We start from the raw sequence: 21612 nt of genomic DNA, 5'->3' as shown, positions 1-21612 counted from the left end.
TTTTTGTGGAACTGGTTGCCCCCTATATAACATAATTTCTCTTAACTTTGTGTTTTCTGGAAAAGAATTCACAATGGTCTAGTATACTCATGCTTTGTATGGCAAACCATACACTGATATACCTTCTTCCAGTTGGCAAATTCTGACTCATTCTCCATCTCCCACTTGAGTCTTTAACTGAAACTAAACCACCACCCCCCGCCCCCCGACCATTCTACTCTACTCCCAACTGAATCATTTCCCTGAGTCTTTTTTGATCCCTCTCAAGATTCTTTTTTCCATCTCTTATAGGAAACCTTCCTCAATTAAACAGTTCTTTATCCTGTGCATCTTGCCTCTAGACTCTACTTCTGTTATAGAAAACAGGTTTAATGTAAATGCCATAAAACTGATAATATGTAGTAGTACACAGTGCATCCAGGGAGAGCCCAACACAAGTACAATAATGATAATTTTTTTCTCAGAAAAAGGTTATTTCAGAAATATATAATTTTAAAAATCATTAAATAGCGTGGAAGTTAGATCTCAATTCTGCTTTGTGTGCAGAAGGAAAGAAAGCTTTGTGTGTATCAAGGAAAAAACTGTAATATTTCTAGTCCCAATCAATCAACCAATAAGCATTTATTAAATGTCTAAAGACAAAAATGAAACAGTTCCTATCCTCAAGGAGTTTAAAGGGAAAATTTCATGAGTGGTACACAAAAATACAACATGTATACTTAGACTAGGGTCTACAGATTGTAAACTCCTTACAAGTAGAGACCTGAGTATTTTTAACTTCTTTTATAGTACTCCAAGTTTCTAAATCTATGCCTTATATATAAGAAAATGTTAAATTATATTCAATATACGAGTAAGGGAGCTAAGTATGTATCTAAGTTCTGTTGCTGAAAGTGAGATGAGAATCACCTATCTGCCAACTTTATTTCATTCACTGAACAAACATTACTCAAGTATCTACCATGTTCTAAAACACTGTGGTAGACTGTGAGACAGACAGAAATAAGAATTAGAAGTCTTCATAAAGACAGGTACCTTGCAGGACATTTCACAATTTAAATTACCCAAAATCCTACTTAAATAGAAACATTATCTTCCTTCTTTAACTCTATCCTATGCGATAAAGCAGAGTTGAACAGATCAATATAAAGAGATAAATGAAAATAAAAGTTCTCAAGTTCTATAGGGAAAAGTTAGTCATGTATTTTTTAAAGGCATGGATAAATCTGGAGGCAAGCATTGGCTAGGAAAATATCTTTGAAAATAGAATCAAACTAAACCACTACAAGAAACAACAGAAGCAAGTGATGACTCGAAGAGAACAAAACCTATAAAATTTTAAATATGTACTATTATATAAGCATCTACACATTTTTAAACCATCTATTATTATTTATATAATACCAATTTTTTTTTTTAATTTGAAGCATTTCCAGTTGTTTTTCTACAGTGATGTTGATTCTGACTACCAAGTTTATAAATTAAATTGGGTATCATAAGTCATTCAAATGTAGGCAAACACTGGGCATCAGAGGTATCAAAGACATTGTCCTTGCTTGATGTTATTCTTATGCTCAAACACCTGCAGAAGATTTTCTAGTACCAACAAGAAAAAAATGTAAAGCTCTCAGTCTACCAATCAAAGTCTTCCAAACTTTGGCCCTATCCTTCCTATCCCATCTATCATACTATTCCAAAGACTATCCATTCCAGTCAGGCTGGTTTCCTTACATCAGGTTTATATTTCCACTTTCAAGCTTTTCATTTCAATTTAAATCAACTAATATTTATTAGTAACTTACCTTGTTCATAACACTAGCTGAAGAGAGATATAAATTTTCAAAATAACACAATCCTTGACTTCTTGGAGCCCCCAGTATAGTAGACAGATATGATGCAGGCATAAATAAATATAATATAAAAGAAAGTGATAAGTGTATAAGAGAAGTCCAAGCAAAATGCAATTTGAGAGTCAATGGGTTTATTACTGCCTAAGGGCAGAACAGAAAAATTTCATGAAGGACAAGGTAGTGAGCTGGGTTTTAAAGGATAAGTAAAACTTCAACTGGGGAGTGGGGTTGGGGAGGGGAGAGGTTAGAGATGGAAGGAAGATGGTGCATTCAAGGTGCAGAAAACAATGTGAGCAAAGGCAGACATAAATATACAGAACAGCAAAAAATAAAGTAAGATAGGAAGGGCAATCTAGATTGTAAAGGGCTTTGAATGCCAGACTAAAGAATTTGAACTCTGCACAGTAGGTTTTATATTTATAATCACATGTTTAAAAATACATATATATGTGAATATACATACATATATACACATACAGACACACATATGTTGCTGTTCAATTGTTTCAAGTTGTATTGAACTCTTCATGACCACATTTGGGGTTTTCTTAGCAAGGAGACCAGAGACGGTATGCTGTTTCCTTGGTCTGCTCATTTTACAGATGAGGAAACTGAGGCAAACAGTAAAGTGACTGGCCCAGGTCATACAACTTAAGTCTCCAAGGCTGAATCTGAACTCACGTCTTCCTGACTCCAGGTCTGGCACTGTATACACTTGTGCTATATGTATCTATCTCCTTTCCAGCAACTAGTATTAACTGATAGCAGTACAGGGATGTATTTTCACTCAAAGTCCACAGATCTGATTTTTCCCTTAAGTCAATGAAGCATCATTTTGGTATAATTTTATTTTAAAATATTCTCAATAATTCAATTTAAAAAATGATCATAACTAGTCTAAAATTTCAGAAAGACTTCATCATAAGGTTCTCTTTCTTGAACATTTTCCCTAAATTCCACATCATCATTAACATCATTAGTATCATTGCCACCACTCATTAAGCATGTACAAGGAGGGTAGTGTTAGGGGTTAGGGATACAAAAACTTCTAAGACATGGTTAGCTTCTAATATACTGAAGCAAAGAAGATATGTACATAAAAAAAGCTCTTACCTTATACTATAATTTAGTTGTTTATGGTACAGACCATAAGTGCTACAAAAATTTTTTTAAAAGTAAAAACATCTTTTAAAAATCATGTTTCATTAAATTATAACACCTTAATGGAGTCAGAAAAGCAGGTTTGTCATCTCATCTAAAATGCCCCTCAGTAACTTTATATTAATCCTTAATCCTAGTCTTGCACACTCAGTGAGATCTGGCTCCCTCCTGATAACACAGCATCCATCCATGATCACCCTCTTTGTAGCACATTACCTACCCTCTCCCCACTATATATTCACTCACTGGTCATGGAAGTAAAGTATATATATTCCTTACTCCTCATTAGCTACTTCCATAATCTCCCCCTACCACTATCTATCAATCAGTAACCTGTGCTCCTTTGAGATTCATTCAATATTTATCATCCAATCAAGATACTCTATAACGTCTAGGACATTTCCCTCATTTCTTCAACAAGTTTAGTGCCTGGTTCACAGTTTTTCCCACCTCCCCAAATGTCATCCTACTAAGGGACTAAAACATGCATGTTGATACTCTCTCAAATATCCTAATTGTCCAATTGCTCAACTTAGCCATTTCCCATCACCCAGTCCTCTACCCTACCTTAGCTACACACAGAGATGGTCATACCCATGATCATGCCACAAGTGCTCAGAAATTCCTTTATTTCATCACAGTCTTTTGTCATTCTAATTCCCCTCTGCCTTATACCCCAAAACCCTTCATCTTCAAGGCAAAGGCCAGTCCCTCCACCCCTCAGTTCTTTCCCAAGCCATTAACCTACACTGGCTATACTCTCCCTCCATCCTTATCCTGAGCACCTTATGAATTAGTTTCACGCTACCACCATCGTGAGTCCTTTGCCTCTTTAATATTATCGCAGATCTTACTCTAGCAAACCCAAATCTTGTATTATTCACACCATTCTTAGGTTATATTAACATGCCACTGGATGGAGCTGGAGAAAACCACAAAATTTTAATGACTGGGTCCACTACAAATTTATATTACATGATCTTAAGTGGGCCCTCATGGTGGCAGGGCAATCATTTTACACCTCCCTGACTCACTGTCCCCTTCACAAAAGCAGCTTTTCGAAACCTTTTAATTCCTCCTCAAACTTCCCTTAGCTTCACCACCACCACTCTGCCTCTCAGTTGAGGATTCTGCCTCATATTTTACTGAAAAAACTGAGGCCACTCACAGAGGTTAATATCTCTTCTCTCCTTTCCTGAACACTTCTTTTCCCTTCCTCCTCATCTACTGTCATACATTAATGGTTCTACCACTATCTCCTTCTTCAATCCTTGTTTTTCACATGAAGAGTAAGTCCTTCTACTTGCCAAGGCATGTACATCTACAAGTGATCTTATTCCATTCTGTCATCTCTAGCTTACTTTTCTTCAATCTCTCCCTATTTACTGACATCTTCCCTACCGCCTACAAACATGCCCATCTCTTCCAGCCTCAAAAAATCCTCACTTAATCTGGTCATCCCTGCTAGCTATCATCTCATCTCTCCTCCACTTCACATCTAAATTCCATGAGAAGGCTGTCTACAAAATGTACCTCCAATTCCTTTCCTCTCACTCTTTTCTTAACTCTCTACAGTCTCCCTTCTGACCTCATCATTCAACTGAAACTCCTCTTTGCAAAGTTACTAACACTCTCTTAACTGCCAAATCTAATGACCTTTTCTAAGTTCTCATCCTTCTTGACTTCTCTGCAACCTCTCACACTGTCAATCACCATCTTCTCCTGAGATTTTTCAGGACACTTCTCTCTCCTGGTTCTCCTCCTATCTATGTAATAATTCCTTTTTAAGCTTCCTTTGCTGGATCTTCATCCAAATCATTCCTGCTAAAAGTTGGTGTCCACAGGGCTCTCTTTCTGGGCAGCCTTTTCTTCTCCCTCTATACTATTTTCCTTGGTCATCTCATTTGCTTCTGTGGATTCAATTATCATCTCTCTCTAACTCATTCTCAAATCTACTTTATACAGCCCAAACTTTTCTCTGCTGATCTGCAGTCTCATATCTCCAACTGCTTCTTGGACATGTTGAAATGGATTATCCATGGGCATCTTAGTTTCAACATGTTCAAAACTGAACTCATTATCTTTCCCCCAAACTCCCCCCTATTCCTAACTTCACTATTTCTGTTGAGTCAGGTTCAAAACTGTTATCCTTGATTCCTCACTTTCTCATCCCCTCATACTCAATCTGTGGCCTGGAAATTTTTCCTTTCTTAATATCTTTCACATGTTTCCTTCTCTTTTCTGACTGACACAACTCTGGTCTAAGTCCTCATCACTTCATACTTAAACTTGGTGTTCCTTCCTCATGCTCTCCTCACCCTAGTTCATCTTTCATTCAGTTGCCAAAATGATCTTCCTAAAGTACAGGTATAACCATGTCACTTCCCTGCTCAATAAACTCCAGTGGTCTCCTAAAATATAAAATCTTCTGCTAGGCTTTTAAAAGACCTTCATAACCTGGACCCTTCATACCCTTTTCCAGTCTTCTTATACCTTACTTCTTTTCATGTACTCTATGATCCAATGAGGAATCATTGCCATTTCTGTATAAAAAACTCCATCTTCAGAGTCCATGCATTTTCACTGGCTGTCTCTCATGCCTGCTATTCCCTCTTCTCTTTACATATGCCTCTGGCTTCCTTAGCTTCCTTCAAGTTTCAGCTAAAATCACATCTTCAGCAAAAAGCCATCCCAAGTCCTCCTGAATGTTAATGCATTCCCTCTGAGATTATCTCCAATTTATATCTCCTATATGAATATCTTCTTGTTTCATAGTGGTTTACAAGTTGTCTCCTTCACTTAGCGAGCTCCTTGAGGGCAATGACTCTTTTTTGCTTTTTTTCTGTATCCCTAGAACTTAGAACAGCCTAGTACCTATCAATTAATAAATGCTTGATTTGTTAATTTAACTTGGTAGTCAGTCTGTCCCTTCTTTGGCAGCCTGTTGCTTCCTTTCCCCTTCCTTCTGAACAGACCCCACCATCACTCCCACTGCCCCTTAGTACGGCAATGTGGTCCATTTAACACTGTTTCAGCTCAGAGCTCTAGAGCTCAAGAGAACCACCAGCCTGTCTCTTCAGTAACTCCTTACTAGAGGTATTCACCAGCACACCTGTTTAGTCAAATACTTTCCAGATACTCAAGTCTAGCAACCTTATAAAACTTTTGAAAAGAAAAGACTATGATTTTTCCTTGAACCATAAATCATCAATTCATTGCACATATTTGTCTAATGGACTCTTAACTTCATTAACATCAGCCTGTAAAATAAGAAATAAGACTTTTTAGCTTCCGTATTCATCTTTTCTCTCTTCATTCATCCCAAAACAATAGACCTTCAACTCAGGAAGGAATAAGGGAATAAATAAATAATATCATTCTTCTATACACAAGCCCTGAATAAGAATTTTCAATGCTAATCCACAAATGAAAAAAAAGTTTTCCACCCAGCTATCTTGGAGGACTTTTGAAAGGACAGTCAGTCAGGAAGGTTTTGTTTTTGCTTTTGGAGATTTTGAAAGGAGGGGGAGTAATTTACACCACATCAATAGCCACTATTTGCCAATGTAGATTATTCCAACAGACTCCCTAATCCATTCCCATTACTAAAAAAATAAAAATAAAAAGACTTCATATACACATATCCTAAAATTATCAAGCTAAATTAACATATTTTTATTCAACAATATTAAATTTTTGAGGCTTATAGTAAAAATGCTTAGTTTCGATTTCACCTTTATGACAGTATAAGGACAACTTAAAAGTATTTAATGAACCTAAAGTCAGAGGTTAGGTAGCTTTATATCAGAGAAAGCAATGTAATAAGGGTAGAGAATATACTGACGTAATGCTCAACAAGGAAAGCCCTGGCAAGTGCAGACTGCATACACACAATGAGAGATCAGGAAAACGAGGCTGGAAGCAGCCAGCTCAGTTTCATGCTGCAAATTTTTGGCAGACATTCAACTCCTTCTGCTGTTTTCTAGCAAGCACATTTATCTATGTAATGTCACCATATCCAAGAATGGGGGGGGGGGGAATAGAAAGGGGGGTTGGAGGGGAGGGGAGAGAAAATGTTTTACAGGCTGCCAGTCCCTCAGCACATGCTGTTACTATACAAAGGATGTCTAGAAAGCCAACGCGCTACACAGATTCAAAGACTGCGCACACACCCCACCCAAAGACAACTGCAGAGAAGAGAACAGCCTATGGAAAGAAGAAAGCCTTTAATTAAAGACTTGATTCACAGCCAATGACTCAGTTTTGAAAACTCTGAATTCAGCAAGGGAAAAAAAATTGCCTCTACCCTGCAGAAAAAAACAACTACCCTGCAAAATGCCAATGTGAGGTCATAATTTGTTGACCCATGACTAGCCACAAGAAGATGCTACTGTACAAAAAAACAAAATGATGCTCTAAAAAGGAAAATGATCAATTTCATCAACCAGAATTCACTAAGCACTTACTATGTATCTGATTAAAGCACTAGGAATAATGAACATTCATATGCTCCCTGGCCCCAAAAAAGCTGTGTTCAATTTTTTTTAGGGGGCTGAGGGAGAGGTGAAAGGTATACTGCCACTTTTGAGAAAAAGGTATAAATCTCAGTCACATGAACTAGAAAAGGAAAAAAAAATCTCCTTCCTTATCTTTTATGATCTAAATACAAAGCCAAAATTAAAAACAGACTGATAAAAATCAAAGCTTTTATCAACTATTTAGCTATGTAGATTCCTATCCATTTGGTCACTCTAATGTAACAAATATTATAATTAGCATAATTATTAAAAAGAATTCAAAGAAGCACAGCCTACCCTGAAAATTAAATTAACCAGGTAAACTACCAGTCTTTCTATTCCTGTCTTGCTCAAGGTCATACTCCTACACACTGTGCTGCTTAAAATGACATCCAATCTGCTTCAAATGAATTTGTAATAGAGTAAGAAAAAAAGAAATACCCATATCATATGAAGGAATTCCAAAACCAAAAAAGATTTGGTCCAGAGTTTGTGCACTTACAAAAGCTTTGATATTGCTTTGTTTTAATCAATCATCTAGAATGTGATCAAGTACAGTAGGAAAAGGGAAGGAAGTGAGAGCAAAGCCACTTGAGATATATAGTCCCTGGTCTGCTAATTAGCTGCCTGTCACTTTTCACTCCATTCTCACATCAATAAAGAGAAATGCTTCGGTGAAATGAAGTATATAGTTCTTTCCAACTCTAAAATCTCCTACTTAATATGAGGTAGAATGATACAATGAAAAGAGAACTGAATTTGGCATCACTAGACTTGGGCTGTAGAATGTATTTTTTCCATTTATTAGCAATGTACCCCTAAGCAAGCCATTTCACCCTTCTGAAACTTAATTCTTTATCTGTAAAATAATACTGGTACTACCTAATTGGAAGGGCTATTGTGAAGATCAAATATCAAGATTTATATAAACATGAACTGATATTACCTATTCAGCGCTAGGACAAGGTCTTTGCCTTCAAAAAGTTTACAATCTAGACGGGGAAACACCATGAAGACATGAGACACTCAGGAAATAACTGTTGGAAATTAGGAAATACGGTACACTAGGTTTTAATAGCTATAGGAAATCAGGGAGGAATGGAGTGGAATAATGGACTTCAGCTGGGACTGGAGATTAGGTAGGCTTTCAAGTTCAAAAATAAATTTGCATCTCATTACCCTCACTTTAATGGAGATACAAAAATCCTGAGGCTCTGTCCAATTTTTTCAATTCTAGAAACATATATAAAGCACATACTATTTACACTGCACTAGACACTCGCACAATATAAAGACAAAAATTGTCTTTATATTGCTCACAAGTTACTTGATACAATATTTACGATACAAATGAATATAAGATAATTTGAGAGGTACAGATAAGGAGGAAGTGAATTATTATCTTAAGGGAGAAGCCTGTGCAAATGCACAGAAGTAGGTAAGAGAATGACTACTTCAGGGAATAATTCTAATAGTTCATTTTGGCTGGAATAAGGAGCATATGAAAGGAAATTATATGAAATAATTCTGGAAAGGTAAGTGAGAGTCAGATTGTGGAGGACTTTAAACATCTGACAAATGATTTTGTATTCTATGCTGGAAGCAACTGAAATTCTTGAGCAGGGGAGCTATATGGATTTGCAAAAGGAGAGATAGGAAAGCAAGAGGAAAAATAGGAGATTACAACAATAGCTCAGTCAAGACAAGATAAAGAACCTAAGCCAGGGTAGTGAATGTTTGAATGAGGAAAGGCAGGAATGGGAGAGATGATGAGGAAGTAGAATTGATAAGATTTAATAAGTAATTAGATACAGTTGGGGTGGGAGTTTGGGCATAAATCTGGACAACTGGAAGAATAGTGCTACCTTTAATAGAAATATTGAAGTTCAAACTGTACTATACTGTTAAGCTTAGAATATCTCGCTCTTACTCCTCTATTATCTATCTACAAGAATTTAGATAAGGTGTGAAAGATATGGAAAGAAGCAGAAGGCACCAAAGAGCTGGACTGTGTTCAATTACTAGCTAACTGTGTGACCTTCAGGACGTCATTGTTCCTTTCTTGTCTCCATTTTGTTATCTTTAAAATGAGGGTGTTAGACAAAATGATAATTTTACTACATGCTGCCTTCACCATGACATCGAAGTAACAATTCTAGCTTCTCAAAAAGACTTTATTCTGACAAAGCCTATTGCATTTTCCTGGTATCTACCTAGCTAAGTACGAAGAGGCTCATTAAATAAATTAATAAGCTAATCATTTGGTGATGAATTCTTTAATCATGGAAAATCAGCAAACAAAGGAAAAATGCTAAAATACTAAAGTAGGACTAAAAGTCCTATTCATCCCCCTTTCTGGTTTTCCAAAGACAGTGGAAGAGAAAAGGAAAAAGGAGCATAGTTACTGAGAATCACAGTTTTTAGATCATCTGTAAACACTGACTTAGCTATTGATGTTCTAAATGTGAGACCCTTATTTAGTGACCAATAAACTGACATCATATTAACCTTGACATTTTCAATATAAATGAAATTAGAAGATTAAGTTGCAGTTAAAGAGAAGGATGGCTCAAAGGTTTTCCCCGGAGAGGCACATAAAGGAGCTGGCAGTTGATTTTTATTGTTCATTCAGAGGCAACAAGAAACATCTCTTCATGGGATAACTTGATCATCTCATATTACAGTGTTCATAATAAGCATTTGCAAAAATCACCATGAAAATAACTGTAGCTTTAGAACCAACATCTGTTGAAGAACTAAGCATATCGTTATAGTCACACAACTGAATGAAAGGTCTAAAGAACATGAGATCCTACTGTGCTTATTGTTTGTTGACTTTGGGAAATGCATTTGAGTGAAGTAAAATACAGCTTTAAAGGCTCTTCTCCAACAATGCATCCTCCTATGGATATGTCAAAATCACATGAAACTTCCTGAAATATGTAACAGAGATAGCTTTGTTTGATAATCCTTTGATTATTAAAACTGAATGAAACATAAATCAGGAAGGTATACATTTGATAAAAGCATTTGTCATCATAATGGAGTATGTCCAGAGAAGAGTCCAAATTGAAGAGGACTTTCCTGTATGCCAAGGTCCTCAAGATGCCTGTTTGGGGAATTAAATTGTGCTAATTACGCATCAACCCCAGGATACTGCAGAGTCTCCTAAACAAGATCCATAATCACTTAAAAGAGCTCAAAAAGTTTAATTATTATATTTTTTCCTCAATATTATGTACACAGGAAAAAGCTGTCAAGTTACACAAAAACAGCTAATCATGAGGCTGCAACAAAATGGAAAGCACACTAGACTTGGAGGCAGAGGACCTTGGTTTAAATCCGAACTCGCTTATTACTAAGTGACCTCGGACAAATCATTTAAGGCCCCAATTTCCAGGACTATAAAATGATAGGGTCAGAGGAACTACACAGAGCAGGTAACAAGGGTTCCAACTTTGCTTCTGAGGCTTCCAATCAGTGACACTGAGCAGGCCATCTAGCCTCCTAAGAAACTTCCTTGAGTTTCTTAGCCTAGTCAGCCTCTGAATTTGCTTCCAGCTCTAGAACTATGATCCTAAGACAAGATGATCTATTATTTCTCGATTCCCATAACCGTAATAGAATGAACTAATCTAAAACTTGCCTGAATTTCTATCCATTCTTAAAAATCTCAACTCAAATGCCATCTCCCCCAAGCCCAGACACTAATCTACAGTCAAGATCTCACAAAGCACTTTGTTCTGAAGTCCATATCTTATCTAAATTGTGTATCTCCCCCACAGAGGAGCACAATACTCAGTGAATAGCAAATACTTAATAAATGTTTTAGAATGAATCTGCAGAATAAGATTTTCCTAAATCTTACAGCTTGAAATCAGCTTCCAGCTATCCTCAATACACAGTCAAATTTAAGCTACCCAAAAGAAAGAATTGTTTCATTCATTGCACTTGTATATATACCCCCTAACAGAGTCTGAGAACACAGTAGTGGCTTAAATACTTACTGACTGATGATGAAAAACACTTTCATTCACTTACTCAAAAGAGCTCAGGAATATTTATATTTTTCTTCAACCCTATATACACATGTATTAGTCTAATGCATGCATACTGTGCTAAACCCCCAAGAGAAATCCAAGTTTAGATAAGGCAAGTTCTACCTTTTGAGGTTTAAGAGTCTAACAGAGTGATAACATGAATATGAATATAATAACTACATTAAAGAGTTACAATTTGTGCTATCACTTTTACAATTTGCAAGCTACCCTGAAAAAGTATTAACTCTGACCAAAACCTATTTTTCCCACTCTTTTACACAATTCAAAATCCACTGTTAACTACCTTCATCAGAGTCTACTCTCTTTACTCCTCCTATTTTCCCAGGGCCAATGACCCTGGGTCTCTGGGTCTCATGCCCCATCATACCTAATCTTGACCCAATAATCAAGAATTGCAATGGTGTCATCTCCTTCACTCCTGAATCCCTCCCTGCTCATCCCCACCTAATACCATATCCTTTACCGCAAAACTGCGAGGAAAAATGAAATTTGTCTGACTGGGTTTCTATAAATCTCTATTATCTAATCTCATCTGGTCCCTCACAGCTACATAGCATTTCCTTATCTTATTGATTAGCAAACCTCTCTCCTCAAATTTCATTCATCTAAACCCCTGTATGCCCATCTCTCAGCAGATGACTTCACTTACTTTACTAAGAAAATTCCTCGATGCTCTTCCTCTAAGCTCATGTTTTCAGATCCTGTCCTCCTCCGTGCCTAAAACGGTCTCTCCCCTACTCCCTATGCCTGTCAGATTTTCTTCAACATCTAGTTTCAATGACCACCTCTTTCATGAAACTTTCTCTGATGCTCCCAGTTGAAATCATTTCTTGTTCTTCAAATCTCCCACAGTACTTTATTTGGACCACACCTTTGCCCTAATCTTATTCTGTCTAGAGTTACGTAGTTACTTATCTATCACCTGTCTAATTCCCTTTATTAGATGTGAAGGACCTTGTGGTAAAGGGACTGAAACATTTCAGTTCTGTATTTCCAGAGATTAGCACAATCCTTGAGTAAGCAGTTAATAAAAGTTTACTTAATCTCCTCTTTACAGGAACCCTGTGAGGGAAAGCAGATTTAACCCTATTTTACAGAAAGAGAGATTGAGGCACTGAGAGTTCAAGAAATTTACCTAAAATTACAAAGCTTCTATTAAGTGATAGGTACTAACTAAAAAGATCTCCCTCATCAGTGCTACTACAAGTAGTTTAAGGCACATCTGCACCATCACCTTTCTGACTTGGAAGTCACAGAATCATAAAATATTTAAACTAGAAGAGACCTTAGCTAGGTGCCTCTCATTTTACAGATGAGAAAACTGGGGCCCAAAGAGATTAAATAACAAGCCTTAACCCCAAATAACTCTCATCATATACTTCCTCCACTCCTACTTACCAAAAATGTCAAATGATTCTAGAAATCACATTATCATGCTATCTAAGTCTACTACAAATATATGCTTTCTGTCCTCAAATGATCTCTAACCGCTGTGTGCACCACAATCTTTTTATTTCTTATTAGCTATCACACTGCACTATTTGAAAACTCATCTTCCCTCAAGTTCCAAGTTCATCCTTTTCTCCTCTTTCAGGTGATTTTGCCTTCTGCTTTCCTAGAAACACTAAGGGTCGATGTGAACTCTCTCAAATTTTCTCCATTTATAACAGTCTCAATGTCATCACCTGGCCTCTTTTCCCTCCTATTCTCAGAAAAAAAGTAGCAACCTTTGCAGAAAAAAAGTAGCAACCTTTGCTAAAATTAAAGAGATGCTCCATTTGTACTTCTATTTGACCTTAGATGGTGTATACAACTTCTTAGTCTAGCATATAAGGGTCTCCACAACATCTTCAACCTACTTGTCTAGCCTTATTTTGCTACTCCCTTTCATGTTTTTTTCCAACCAAATTTTACCACTTTGTCCCCTCTTCTTTTCCTGCTACCTCCATCTCTGGGTCTCTATTCCTACTGGATCCCATGCTGAAGTCCCTCCCCTTTTTTCAAGGCCCTTTCTTAGGTGTCATCTCCTAAAAAAGTAGAGTCAGAGCAAACTATTTAGAATCAGAGAGCCTGGATTCAAATACTGTGTTTTCACTTCCCACCTATGATACCTTTGGGCAAGTTACTTCAACTGTCTGTGCCTGTTTTCTCCATCCATAAAATGAGGCGATTGAACTCAATGACCTCTAAGTTCCTTCCAGATCATTTCCTCCTAATAAAGTCACATTCCATTCCAAATTTCCTCATAATTCCTAATTTATAGATGAGAAAAACTGAGGCACAGTGGAGCGATGAAGTAGCTTGCCCAGGATCACAAAGTTACAACATGTCTGAGATGGGATTTGAACACTAGCCTTCTTGATTACCAGCGCATTGGCTTCTTGACTATCCTACAGCTGCTCAGGCCTTTCCTCTGCACTTCTCTCACTAACCTTTTGTATCATCTCTCCACACATTTTTAGATTGCAAACAGGGATCATACTAAAAATAGGGCCCATAATCTTGCTATCTTTGCACATCCAAAACTCAGAGTACTTTAAAAATGGAAGTACTTACGGTTGGTTTATGATATTATATGTAATACTATTACATTATACGTAATGTTTTTTGAACTGCCTAGGTTAGCGAAACAAGGCCTCCTCAGGCAGTGAAATGATGCAATGGAATGCTAGACCTGGAGTCCAGAAAACCTGAATTCAAATCCTGCCTCAGACTCTAGTTATGTGACCCTGGGCAAGTTATTTAACCTGTCTGTCTCAGTTTCCTCAACTGGAAAATGAGAATAGTATCAGCAGTTGCCTCTCAGGACTACTGTGAGGATTAAATGAGATTAATATCTGTAAAGTATCTTGCACAGTACCTGGCAGATAGTAGGTACTATATAAAGGATTATTCCCTTCCCCATTTCCTGCTTCCCTCTTCAATACAGTAATTTTTCTACACCACTTTAATGGTTTCTTTTTCAACTAGAAATTGATAATTTCTAGAATGGGTACCCTGGGCCACTGCCAGTATGGCAGTACTACAACTTTTAGTATCATGTCCTTTAGAATACTGTTCATGGATTAGAGCTGGAGGGAGCTTCAGAGGACAGTTAATCCAACCCTTTCATTTTCAGATAAGGAAACAAAGACTCACAAGGAAAGTGACTTGCCAAAATGACAAGGCCTAGTTATGCCCTAATTACAAATATTGAAAATGAAATATGTAACTCAAGATAAGATTTATACTGTGTGTCACTAACTAGCTATTGACCACTAGCAAATCATTTCACCAGTTTCAGTATGTTGTGTTATCTATAAAACAGGGATAAACATAACTGGATGTCCTGTATGCATTTCAAATTCAATATGCTAAAAAAAAAAATTATCATTCCTCAAAAATACACCTCTCTTCCAAACTTCCTATTTCTGTCAAGTATACCACTATCCAGATTCATAACTACAGTCACTCCTGACTCCTCAGTCTCATTTATACCACGTCCTACCAGTTACCAAGTCTGGATCTCTCTCCACTTACACACTCATGTATACTTATATGCCCCAGGTCACTCCTTTAACACCTATGGCCAAGATATTGCAACAGTCTCTTCACCTCAACTACTCTACACATACCTGCCAAAGTTATATTCCTAAAGCATAGGTCTGACTACCTGTGCATTACCCAACTCCATAAGTTGTAAGTCTCCTTATTCCCTCTAGGTTCAAATAAAAATTTCTGTGGCATTTAAATCCCGTTACAATCTGGCTCCAATTTACCTTATTAGACTCATTACACATGGTTCCCCTTCACATACTTTATGGCGCAGCAAAACTGTACTTCTTGCTATTCTACAAATATGACATTCCATCTCCATGTCTTTATTCAGGCTGCTCCCATAGCTAGAATTCCTTCCTTCCCCATTCAGAGTTTCCTTCAAAGTTCAGCTCAAGTGTCACCTCCTACAAAAAGCCTTTCCTAATGCTCCAGAAGCTAATGCCTCCAGCTCCCCCCAAAAATTACTTAGCATTTATTCTGAATATATTTTATATTTACTTCTATGTGCACATATCTCCACCCATCCTTTTTTTGGGGGGAAGGGCACGGAGAGTTCATTTTTGTCTTTGTATCCCCAGCGCCTAATGCTACCTTGGCACACTGCTGGTGCTTGGCAAATGCTAATTGACTAGTATCTGCTCCCCTCATAGAATTTTTGTTAGGATCAATCAGGAAAAAGTGTTAAAAACCCAAGTAGTAAGATATAGGAATCCTAGAGCTATAAGGATTTACTTTCTTTTATGCCTTAGCACTCCTAGAAAACTTTAAAGTTCAAAATATTCTCACAAAGGTGAGCTACTTAACTTCTGTCTTTGCATCCCCAGCATCTAGCACAGTACACAATAATTAATAATTATTTGTTAATTGTTTGATTGAATGGTTGAAACACTGTACTCTCCTCCCCTAGTAGTATTTAGGATTGAGATTTCCATTTTTATTTCTATACTATTTGCAAGTCACTTTTGGAAACTGATTTAAAGTTATACTCACTAACCACAAATTTTTCTGCACGATAATGAAAAAGCTAGTACATGAGAATAATGTTCTCCTAAAATAAAACTATATACTTATTGGACAAAACACAAATCAACCCAATATGGAAGTGACAGCCTATCCTCAGAGAATATCTCTACTTGCTATGCATTGTCAAAGCAATTAATCTCAATTACAGTATTTCTGTTAACAGTTCTCAGATTAAAAAATCAAGAACAGGGTATTTTCTATGCTGAGTTCTTGTCTGTGAAATGTCTTCCTTTCTAATTCTAAAGAGCTATAGTTAAATAACATCCAAACTCCAATATAAGACTCAACTAAGTTTTAAGACCCTATTCCTAACCCCAAACCAAACAAAATAAGAGTAATAAAAAAAGACTTAAGAGTGAAAAGATGGGTTCGCATGTCATCTCTGCCACTTACTAGCTGTGTGACCTGAGACACTTAGCCCATCTGAGCACCAGGCTCCACATCTGTAATACAGGGATGAGCATGATATAGTTACTCTCTAATGTAAGGGTTCCAGTATGCAAACCCTTAGTTTGTGCTGTATTTCAAGCTGCCACATGATTATTATTAGTAGCAGATTCGATTCAAGTCAACCCAATACATGTTATATACTTGCATTATATGGTTTTTGTGCACAATTCATCATTGGTGGTGTGCTGAAGTCTATTCATACTCACTATGTTGCCATTTGGATGACCCACAATTTTGATTCCTCAGAGATTATGTTATTCCATGACTCACTGATAGTATCACCAGAATACTGGTGTTAAAATGATGGGGGAGTAGGGGGGGAGAAGAGGGAGGTCCTCAGAGAGAAGCTTGGGGGTCATTGAAACTGCTTTCCCAAATGTAATCTATCCTGATCTCTTTCTCCTATTCAATCCTGGACCAAGTTCTCTGGCCAGCTTCAGTATCTGTCCAAGATAAAACTAGAGTAGCTCTCACCAAAGAGATGTATGGCTAGAAAAGACACCAGCTAATCAGATAAAATGAGAAAGGCAGACTACTAAAGTATAACACTAATGACTATGTAATGTCAAAAGACCTAGAAAGCAGCTCTCAGCTAATGGACAAATTATCCTATAAAGGATATAACAACAAAATACATAATTATATAAATAAGAAAATAGTCCCATGAAGAATTTATGGGAAGATGTAGACAAGTTACACAGAATGAAATGTTACAGATGGGTTATGATCTGCACCATTCAAGGGAATATACCAGTATCAATTGTATCATAGATCCGGTTAAGCAGTAAAGAAGTACTATGGACAGAACACTGTTCTAGGTACTGGAGGAGATAAAATGTTTGGCTAAGACATAATCCTACCTTCTAGGTACTTGCAGTCTTGCAGTACTTGCAGAAGGGATGAAAAAAGAAATGGCTAATGTGGTATAGTGAACAGTATGTTGGGCTTGTGGACAGGAAAACCTGGATTGGAATCCTACCTCCAACACGTACCAGCTGTATAACATGGGGAAAGTCATTTAAAATCTATGGACCACAGTTTCTTCATCTATAAAGTGAGGATAATAATAAGAAGTTAAGCTTTCATCTCATAGGGTTGTTGTGAGTTTCAAATGAAATAATGTAAAGTAAAACATTTCCTAAATTTTAAAGTACTATAGAGATGCAGATTATTATAAGACACACACAGAGTTAACTATAATGGATAATAATACATGCTAAGATTACTGGCTATTATCCTTCGTGCTCTAAGAGGACCAAAATGACATCACCATGATAAAGTCAAATTTCAATGTGTCCAACTGTGACTCATCAGACCAATAATGAGCTAGGAATGTTCTATCACAGATTGGGCACAGATAAAGATTATTAGTATAAAACAAAGTACTAGAAAAGGTCCAAGGGGATTATTAACCAGGGACAAGGAAAAGCTTTATGAAAGAGATGGTATTTGAGTTGCTCTTTAACAAATGAGTAAGAATTCAACAAGGAAAGAAGAGGTAAGACTTTAAAGGATAAGGAACACTAAGAGCAGACACAGAGGATAAAAAAAGAACATGTTAAGTGTGCAAATTAAGGAAAGGAGGGCAGACAACAAAGATTAGAAAATTAAGATGGCAAGAAACTGTGGAAGGCCTTGAATGCCAGGCAAATTAATGTGATTGAACACCTACCTTCACCTTAGTATATCCTATAGATCTGTTAGGTGATAAACACTAGCAGATTCAGCACTTATTTTTACATTATAAAATCCTACATGATATTTGAACCACCTATGACTCAGCTCTTCTCCATCTTCTGGGGTTATTTCCCACGTTAACATAAAATTTCTGTATTTTTAATACATTATAAAATTTTAACGTATGTATATCTTGGGGAATTTTTACATAAAGTAAAATTTGTATAAATCAAGCAATAAGTAACCTGAGGATCATTGTACTTGTACTACATCAAAGTGTCATTATAAGGATTAAGTGAAACAACAAAAGCAGAGTGGCTTGTAATGCTCAAGGACTACGTAAATGTGAGAGGTCATCTGATAAAATTATTCTGCTCGTCATGAGAGAGACTGGTAGGAAAATTGTGAATGGATTAGCGAACTCCATCAATACTATTTACAACACAGCTCCAGGGATAGAGGTTAATGGCATATAATAAAAGGACAGCATAATCACTCCTGGAGAGACTATATAGTGTGAAAACACAATATTAGGTGCCATGATTAACACAAGTAAGAAAAAGAAGGACATAATTCTTAAGATAGCATCCTTTTATACAGGAAATTTCAATGTAATGTGATTGGAATCACAGTATCATAGAATTTGGAAAAGACTTTAGGATCAACTAATCCAGGGGTAATTAACCTTTTTTTGTGTCATAGACCCCTGTGGTATGCTGGTAGAGCCTATGTACCCCTTTTCAGAAAAATGTTTCTAAATACATAAAATAAAATACATAGTATTACAAAGGATATCAATGGAATTGAAATACACTTACCAAAATGTTTAAAAAACAATTTTGCAGACCCCAGGATAAGTATTTCTAATCTAACCAAACTTTTATTGTAAAGACTAAGACCTAAAAGATAGTTATCGATTGCAGGTCACAAAGTGACAGAGCCAGGATTATTTAATCAAGAGTACTTCCTGCTATGCCACATCATATTCAATAACTAATAGCCCACAGTCCATATTCAGTTCACAGACAATTTTAGGTGGCCTCAGGCTCACTTGATTGCCAAGATCAGCCCATCTACTGAATATGCTTGGTCAAGTCTCCTTGGTCACTTCAAAGATGTACCCTGTTCCACAAAGAACATACATGCCACCTCCTGACTCAGTAGTCACTCCTCCCACTACACCAACTACATAGATATCCCCAGAAGTTCTATGACTCCAATCCAAGCATGTCTCTGATTTGGGGTAACTGATCCAATGGCAGAGAAGTGACAAAAGGGTTAGGCCAGAGAGAAAAATATCAGAGAAAAAAGATGCAATGATCAGAGTGAACAAAGTATAAAGGAAATAATTTCTGAGATTTTTCAGAGTGGCCCACTAGCAAATAAAAGCATCCCAGCCCACTAAAGTAACTGGACAAATCTCAAGTCCACTATGCCAAATCAGAGTCTTCTGGCTTACACTTTTTTAACAAAAATGTTTAGTTCACTGTTATTGTTGCTAAGGATTTGCTAAATTTTAGATCTGTGCCCAGATATCTCCAAGAAATGAATGCTTTGATTCATTCATTCATTCACAAATATTTATGAAACACCAATTATATGTATGGTGAAGGATACAAAATAACAAAATGTATCAAGACTGTTCCTGTCCTCAAGGAAATTACAATCTGATCCAGGCAGGGTAGAGGAGAGGGGGAGTTTAAAACAAAGCCCACAGAACTTTAATAAAATAAAATGGTTCTTTTCTCTCCATCCCATCACCTCAACCCCTCACCCCAAGTCTATGGCAGGGAAATACCAGTAGGAAAAAGAAAAAAAATCACAAATGTAGAATAGCAACTCAATTAAAATTTTTAGTTTTCTAAAGTGAGCTGCCTTAGGCACTAAGAGATTAACTAAAACACACGCAGACAGACATACATACACACACACACACACACACACACACACATACACACGGAGTCAGAGGTAACACTGAGCCACACTATCCCTCACAAGGCATAACATTAACATGAAAAATGCTAAAAGAAAGAAATATCAAGGAAGTGAGATGAGAGGTCACATCTAGTTGACAGTTGGAAGAAGATTAATAAGACTTCATGAAAAAAATGGCATTTGATGCACACTCATTTTGGTATGAAAACCTATCTTACAATACAGGAAAGTGGGGGAGAAGGGGATAAGCAGGGTGGGGGGATGATGGAAAGGAGGGCAATGGGAGGAGGGAGCAATTTGAAGTCAACACTTTTGGGGAGGAACAGGATCAAAAGAGAGAATAGAAGCAATGGGGGCAGGATAGGATGGAGGGAAATATAGTTAGTCTTACACAACATGACTATTATGGAAGTCATTTGCAAAACTACACAGATATGGCCTATATTGAATTGCTTGCCTTCCAAAGGGAATGGGTGGGGAGGGAGGGATGAAGAGAAGTTGGAACTCAAAGTTTTAGGAACAACTGTCAAGTTCTGTTCTTGCTACTAGGAAATAAGAAATACAGGTAAAGGGATATAGAAAGTTATCTGGCCCTACAGGACAAAAGAGAAGATGGGGACAATGGAAGGGAGGGATGATAGAAGAGAGGCCAGATTAGTGATAGGGGCAATTAGAATGCTCAGTGTTTTGGGGCGGGGGGAGGGGACAAATGGGGAGAAAATTTGGAACCCCAAATTTTGTGAAAATGAATGTTAAAAGTTAAATAAATAAATGATGGCATTTGAGCCCTTAAAGGCAATTTCAGTCTGTAAAAGGTCATTCCAGATGGAAGAATTTGCCTAAAGTATATATAAAGAAAAATGTGGAGACTGTAGTTCATTTTGGCTAGAGTGAAGAGAAGCTGGAAAGCTATTGGAAAGACCCTTGTATATCAGGCTAAGAAGTTTGGATTTTATCTGATCTCAACTGAAGTTTTTTGAGCATGGAAGTAATATGGTCAGAAAACTCTACTTAATAAAAACTATTATGGTATCCCTATGGAGAAGGTAGAGAAACTGGAGTCATAACTTCTACTTCTATGGTGTTTTGAGACCCTGTGACTTCTCCATTATGTCCTTCCCAGGTACATATCCTCTCCTTTCCCCACTTTCAGGTTTCTTTTGTGTGTAGTCTTTTCCCATTAGATTGTAAACTTGAGGGCATGGATTGTCTTTTGCTTGTCTTTATACTCTCCTAGCCAGTACATAGTAGATGCTCAATAAATATTTATTGACTGATTCACTGTGAGGTAGATAGTACAAGTATTACTACCCCAATTTTTAAGAGAAGAAAACCAAAGCTCAGAGGATAAATGAATTGTCCAAGGTCACATATCTTCTAACTGTTGGAGTGAAGATTAAA

The 21612-nt window shown here is 37.0% G+C and overlaps 1 protein-coding gene across 6 annotated transcripts in view; it reads right to left on the bottom strand.

Annotated features, from left to right (window-relative positions):
- The window catches only part of KAT6A (lysine acetyltransferase 6A), a 152175-nt gene that overhangs the window by 98016 nt on the left and 32547 nt on the right, over positions 1-21612 (bottom strand). The window lies entirely within an intron of this gene.

The sequence above is a fragment of the Notamacropus eugenii genome, chromosome 1, assembly GCF_028372415.1.
Source record: "Notamacropus eugenii isolate mMacEug1 chromosome 1, mMacEug1.pri_v2, whole genome shotgun sequence".
Lineage (NCBI taxonomy): Eukaryota > Metazoa > Chordata > Mammalia > Diprotodontia > Macropodidae > Notamacropus > Notamacropus eugenii.
Note: the sequence above shows the minus strand (reverse complement) of the source record. Positions and strands in the feature narration are given on the sequence as shown.